Below are 7246 nucleotides of genomic sequence, written 5' to 3'. Positions count from 1 at the left end.
ATCCAGGATCACATCCTGGGCTGAAAGCGGCGCTAAACTGCTGAGCCACCTGGGCTGCTCGGTTCCAGCATTTTCTAGCCGATCAGTGCCGGCCCAATTTTCCTGTGTATCAGTCTCCTCTTCCGTGAAAAGTAGGGGATGGTAGAGTCGGCCTGTAGGGCTGGGTGAGGGTTCAAGGAACCTTGTATGAAGTTCATAGAACAATACGTGGTCCATAGTAAAACATGGTCCATAAACATTAGCTACCATCATTCCTTATTTCCTTATTTCCTTATTCCTTCCTTTCTTGACTCATTTGAGCCTATTTTCCTGGAAGAATCCTTTGCAGATAGACTCTGCTTCTTCAACTTACTGCTGAAAACACTTGGAGAAATTTCTCGTGGCTTCTAGGGAAACCCTAAATGCTTCAAGAGGCTGACAGGCCCTGTGTCCGGCGACAGGCCCATCCGTACCCACCGCCCTGTTCTCAGAGCTCCAGACACTCTGACCTCCTTTCAGTTCTTCAAACCCTCGGAGCTTCCTCTCACCTCAGGGCTTTTACACAAGCTGCTTCCTCTGCCCGGAATGCCGACTCATCCTTCCCGTCTCCACCAGAGCCTCCTCACTTCCTCAGGGAGACCTTGCCCGCCGCCCTAACCGGGCCAGACCGCCCTGTGGCACCGCGTATTGCTCCTCCATGGGCTTCTCAGGGTCCCTCTCTGACACGTTTCCCTGTGGTGATTAGACGGACTCTCTCCTCTCATCCCGACAGTGGAAGCTCAAGGAAGGCAGAGACCACGTCTATGGTGTTCATCTGTTCCACCCTCAGAGCCTGGTGTAGCTCCTGAATGTAACATGGTTGGTGCTCCATTAATATCTTGGAGATATGGGGGCGCCCTGGGGCCTCAGGTTGAGCAGGTCATGATCCTGGGGTCCTGGGATTGAGTCCCACATCGGGCTCCCCACAGGGAGCCTGCGTCTCCCTCTGCCTGTGTCTCTCCCTCTCTCTGTGTCTCTCATGAACAAATAAAATCTTAAAAATTATATATATATATATATATATATATATATATATATATATATATATATCTTGGAGATATGGAAGGAGGAAATGAAAAGGCACGCCCAAGTGTCCTCGCCTGCTCTGGAGGCCACCATGCCAAGAGGGTGTGTGCTGGTGGCAAGGAACCGTCTAATCTCCGAGCTCAAGCCTGTACGGTCTTCCCTCCCCCACTGCCTTGGATTCATTTATGTGTTTCATTCTCAATTTAATTCCAGTGTTTTTTCCTTAGGAAAAGTGGTCCTAACATTGGCATTATAATGGGGCCTTTGAATGTAATTTGTAGCATATTTTTTTCTCATGCAGACATTTTGTGGCTCTAAGAGAAAGGACAAGGTCATAGGCCTGTGACCCCCCATGCGGTTCCTCGGCCAGCCCATCAGCGTGCTCCCTGCTATTGCCGCCCTGTGTTGCAAAAGGATCCATGGAAGGAGCTCCAGTACAAGCAAAAGGTGATGGAAAGAAGAGGAGAGAGAAAGGTCTTCCGGGGTCACCATTTCTACCACCTAGGGAAAGCACTAGAGAACCACCGGAAGCATAAACACAAGGACTCGGTTCTCTGGTTCTCTGAACTAGAAGCAGAAAGGAGCGGCATTCCTCTCGCCACGTGGGGGTGACCTTGGATGAACTCTGGAGGAATCTAAGAAGAAGGAAGGTCTGAGTCGAAAGGGAGGTTTTGCCCTCAGTCCCACCCTAGCCTTCCATGCACCAGCCAGCTGAGGGCCAGGGAAGTGAAGCGGCCTGCGGGGGCTGCACAGAGGCCTGAGTTCCCCGGGGGCCAGAGGGTTTGGGGGGTGGGTGGCCGGAGCCCCAACCGAGGTCTTTAGTGGCTTGTGGCTCTGAGCTCTTATCCAGAGCTTAAGCACATCACTGTGCTTAAATCCTTCCAGAACTGTGTGCTGTATGAAGTAGTTTCATTACCTCTCTTTTACAGATAAAAACACTGAAGCTCCGGAAGGCCTGGCCCAAGGACGAAAGCTGTTCAGTGGAAACATTCTGAGGTTGACGCTGCCGGGGATCCCCGGCCTTGACTCTGCACCTAAGCAGCCTTATCTGTAGGTGCTCTGGCTTAGAGTCAGCTGGTTGCCCCCGTTGCCCCACTGCCAGTAGGCACAGCACCCCCTTTGGCTCTCAAAGAGTGCCCCGTTTGGGATGACACCCTTCTTGTGCAATCACTCCAGTATCTACAAAAGGGGGTTATTTGTATTCCCTACTCAGGGAGTGGTAGATTTTGCATGGAAGATGCATGGGACTCTGGCACATTGTAAGCACTAAATAGGTGCTCACTTTTATTATTATTATTGTTATTGTTATTTTAATTATTAGACAGGCATCTGAAGAGGGGACGGTCAAGGAGTGCCGCTTCCACTGCTCCGCCAGTCACATTCTCTGCCTGGGTCTCCTTGGGTCCGGAAATTGCAATTAATTTTTTTTTCTTTGACTCTAAAGTCTAGAGCCCAGATTCTTTCTTTTTCTTTTTTCTTTTCTTTTTTTTTTTAGAGCACAGATTCTGAGGAAGAGTCACAGAGAGAATCCTACAGAGGATCCCCTCCCCCAACCCCAGCTCGTGCTTAATTAAGTGAGTGGCTTAGGGGACTTGCCTCCTCTTCAAGATTAAGAGGTGGGTGTGAATATTTTCCTCTGGCCCCCTTAAATGTTCTTGATTACAGTAATAAAAATGCTAAGCTCTATTGCCTCTCATTGGAGTAAAGGCGGCTGAAAACTCCTCATTCCCTGAAGAACCTAATTGTTGATTCTAGTGCATCTAAACAGGTGTTCTTTAGATTGCTTTTTCTAATGCCTTTTCACTGGAAAGATCAATTTAAATGTTGCTTTGAGCTAATCAGTGATTGCTTCTCTATTCATCCAAATTTATGTCTTTGCTTCTGTGTGCTGGATGAGACATTACTTTCAAAGTCTATAAACTTAAGTAAGGTAGGTGATTTTTAATTTAGCTCTTTGTCCTCTCTTCTGTCTTCCATATTTTATGCGAAATATGCATGTATTTCTTTTATTATTTAAAATCTTAGTTTAAACCCATATCTGAACTTCCTGAGTCATCGTTGGATATCTTGTAGCACCAAGTGCAGTATGCCTACACAAACGGATATTCAATAAATATTTGTGGAAAAAATAAATTAATACCTTTACCTGGATTACAAACACATTGGATTTGTTATCTCTAGGAGTGTGAGTTCGGGAATTCTTTAAATATTGTCTGGACTTCCCTGTGTCAGCATCTGTGTTTATTCTGTTCTCCCTGCCTAGAGTCCCCTCGGTTTCATCCCTTGAAAGTCTCACCAAATGCCAGTTGCTCCATGACCCCAACTTCCAGTCTCCAGCCAGCTCTCCTGCAGCCAGGCTTCGAACAAAGGAGCTGGCAAGGGTCACATCTGTGACTCTCCAAACCCCACAGTACTCTGCGCTTCCCTCATGTCATCCCATCGGTATTCGTGCCCTGCCTTCCTTCACCCATCGTGAGCACGTGAACTTCCTAAGGTGAGACAGAGGGTGTGCTCTGCTGAGCCACCTGCACAGACTGAAAAGCCATCATCGTGTAATGAACTGTAGGTTTCTCATTTTAAAGAATGACATTTTAAAAGTAGAGTCTAGCTGAATGGAGATGTGACGAATGTGCATCTTCGACCAAGTCCTCAGACCATGGACCTTGAGAACTTAGAAGCCATCAGTTGGCATCCTCTTTTGCAAGTGAAGAACCCCCGGTTCAGAGCATCTGGGGTCGTGCTTGAGGTCACCTGGCTGGGAAAAACCAGAGTTCTGCCAGCAGGTCTTCTGAATGCTCTTCCAGACGTATCTTGGGCCATAATTGAACATGTGTCAGTTTCTCCTTGAGTATAAAGTACACTTCATGATTGAATATGGTAACTGGCTCACTATTCATAGTTCCCCACTCCCTCCCTTTTAGTGCCTGTTTCTAAGCAGCAAAGTTGTGGTTCAGTGACTTCTGTCTGGATAATATGAAAACAGGGCACCTAGCCAATTTTGATGAGCTAACTATTTCCCTAAATTATCATGCCTAAGCAAAGGGCCCCAAACCTGCTGTTCAACACTTATCATTGGATCTGGGGGATGGGCTATGCTCAGGCATATCATCAAATAGCTGAAATTTTACATCTAAGATTGTCAAGCAGTGAAAATTGGCATCCTTAGAAATGACTGACATTCCCCTGCCTCATTTCTGCTACACTGAGTTAGGTAAAGAAAAAAAATTCACCTTCACTCTTCTTACAGATTTCTTGCTGAAGACCCATGTGACAGGACTATACATTTTCACCAGAAATTGATGGGAGAATGGACCCTTCAAAGTGCCTAGAAGACTTTGCAAAAGGTCCCAATTAACAGAATGCAGCTAACACCTCAAAAGATAAAATAGAATAAATGTTGCAGTGGGAGTGAATATTGCTCGGAGTGCTGTGTTGTTGGCTGATTGCCTGGCGAGAGTGGTGGCCAGGACTTGCCAGCTGGCTGATCCACACGCCTGTAAAGGATGCGGTCAGCTTACACCTTGGCAAACTATGATTTTGATGGAAATCTTAGAGGTCGGCAGGCGTTCTCCCTCATAAAGTGCACTATCAGGTCATTGCTTTTGTGTGAGTGAAGAAAATATCCTGATGGCCAGGATTAGTGGGACCAGGTCGGGACTCTGCTCCAAGAGAGAGTTCACTGCTGGATCAGAATAGATCTATACCCTAAAGGAGACACAGGGTGTAATTGAAGGTGGCGCATTCATCCCCAAAATCCCCATGTTAAACCAGTCAGGCCACTGAAGCAAACCAACTGGCTCACCAACAACACACATCTTCCCACGAGTTCCACTCAGCAACCAGTTCGTCAAACAACTCCAAAGCCACTGTTAGCCTATCCTTTAATATTTACTCATATTAATGTGTGAGTAGTTGTGTTGCTTGTTTCTTTTGTGTAGAGCTGAAGACAGAGATCAAGGGTAACCATTCTAGTAGCCCCCACAATGGCTAGCTTAGCATTTTTCACATGGAGGCACTCAATGAATGATAGAACTGCAAAAGGAGCTTCCTTTGTCCAGAGTCCATACTGAAAACTTATAAACTCTTTCAAAAAACTGACAAAATCTTTCTCAATTTCCCAGATGGATTTATTTTTTTTGAAATTTATTAAAAACTGATTTTAATATTTGTTTTTAAATCAAGCACACAAAGATAGCTAGAAAAAAATACCGTGAACAAGTTTAAAAGCCAAATACAGACTCGGAAAAGCATTTGCAAGACTGTAGATGTGAATAACAAAGGGTCAATATCCTTAGTCTATAAGAGTGGACAAAGAATGTGATCTGGGAATTTACAAAATGAGAAATGACTATTCAACATATGAAAGCATTTTCAACCTTCCTAGTAACCAAAGAATACAAATGGAACCAGATACCTCTTTTCATCTATCATATAAAGAAAAACCTGAGTTGTACTAGATGTGGGTTATTTGACTGTACTAGATGTGGGTTATTTGACACTTTCATGCACCACCCATGGCAATGCAAAATGAAATGACCTTTCTGGAAGGCAAATTGTCAATGTATATTTAAAGGTGTAACTCTATGACCTGCAGAAATTCATCCCGATTGAATGACTGCCTCCCAGATAAATATGTCAAGATCTGTGTATAAGCAAACCAGAAGAGCTTAAATGTTGAACAACAGATTAATCAAATGAGATAAACTACACCCATACCATCATGTAGCCATTAAATTGGTAAAATTCATATTTATTAGTTGGACTAGAAAGACATTTAAAACATATTAAGAAAAAAAGCAGGCCACAGAAAAGTATGATCAAGTTTTTGAAAAACATATTTATACATATACACATCTGTTTATATTTACACACATGCACACAAACATATAGGTTTAGCTCTGTAAGATAGCTGTGATTTACACCTTCCTCAGTGTTGTTTTCCTATGAAAAGATTGATTGAGCTTAGCTCTGTGATAATAAATATGAGGGTTTTGTTCAAACATACTTAAAGCTTTTATTTATTATTTATTTATTTATCTATTTATTTATTTTCAAGCCAAACATTTAAAATATTTAATATTAAAAATATTGAAGTATTAGATATTTCAGCCAAACAAAAACCGAAGATTTAATTCAGCTGACAGAGGTTTGGACACACAGAAGAGTGTATCAGAGGAGAACTTCTACAGCTGCTTGCTTGATTAATGATGAATGTACTAATGGTTTTTTTTTTCCTTGACAGAGATCAGACTGGATTAGGTTTTTAGACTTAAATATTAGTCAGTGTGAAATGTGAATATATACATATGCATGGAGGAATGGGGAGGTTGGATTAAAATGAAACCTAACAAGTCTTCCATGCTTCAGATTTGCTCCATTATAACTATATGCAAGCAACCCTTGACTTATGCTGCACTGGATATTGGAGGATTATTTCAAGTCTGAGGTTGGTTGTACCATTTCAAATATTTGGAGGAGGGGAAATTAATGGGGAAGTGAGGGAGAGTAACAAAACAGGAGGGAAAAACTATAAAAGGGTAGGGGGAAAAAGAATCTTTGTTTTAATGCCTTAGAAAATCAGTTGGTGGAGAATAGTTGAAAATTACTAAAGTTGAATATAGTAAATCAAATTAGCATTAGTATTTGTGAGTATGTGATTGTGAAAAGATGGGCTAAATGACTATCTAACTGTCTTTTCAAGACCATTGGTAATAGAATCAATTATGGTTCTTTATTAACTATATTAACAGAAAATTAGCCTTACCAGCTCCTAAAAATATGAGGTTGTTTTAATAGACTGTGGTCCCTTATCAGCATATGTAAAACTTGGAGGCTTATAAAGCAGCTCCCTTCCCAGAACTACACTAGATTAGATGATCAATTAATGGCTAAAATGTTATTGTATCTCTTTTTAATATTTCTTGTCAAAAACTTAAATGTTCCTGATTCAACTTGTGTTTCTATTTGAGTAATATAATTTGGTCATAATTGGTTTCATTTCGATTGTCTTTACATTTTGGGTACTTATTATCTTTTCTCTCACCCACTGGGAATGCCAAGTACCAATTTTTGCTATTTAGCAAGTCAGTAAGGAGCTTCCCACTGAGTTCCTTAATTATTGTTAATTGAATATTGTAAATGGTTTTTCAGGATCACCGTCTTGGCAATCTATGTGACATTTTTCTCAGTTAGCAAGAGTTAA

At 42.3% G+C, this 7246-nt stretch overlaps 1 long non-coding RNA gene across 1 annotated transcript; it reads left to right on the top strand.

The window, feature by feature from the left end:
• The first annotated feature begins 216 nt into the window (after nucleotides 1–216).
• Nucleotides 217–6208, top strand: LOC129513794 (uncharacterized). The gene is made up of 6 exons (XR_008665303.1): nucleotides 217–837; nucleotides 1346–1694; nucleotides 1974–2094; nucleotides 2540–2660; nucleotides 3308–3538; nucleotides 4292–6208. It is a non-coding gene; the product is annotated as an uncharacterized LOC129513794 (long non-coding RNA).
• The last annotated feature ends 1038 nt before the right edge of the window (nucleotides 6209–7246 follow it).

The sequence above is a fragment of the Nyctereutes procyonoides genome, unplaced genomic scaffold, assembly GCF_905146905.1.
Source record: "Nyctereutes procyonoides isolate TBG_1078 unplaced genomic scaffold, NYPRO_anot_genome, whole genome shotgun sequence".
Lineage (NCBI taxonomy): Eukaryota > Metazoa > Chordata > Mammalia > Carnivora > Canidae > Nyctereutes > Nyctereutes procyonoides.
Note: the sequence above shows the minus strand (reverse complement) of the source record. Positions and strands in the feature narration are given on the sequence as shown.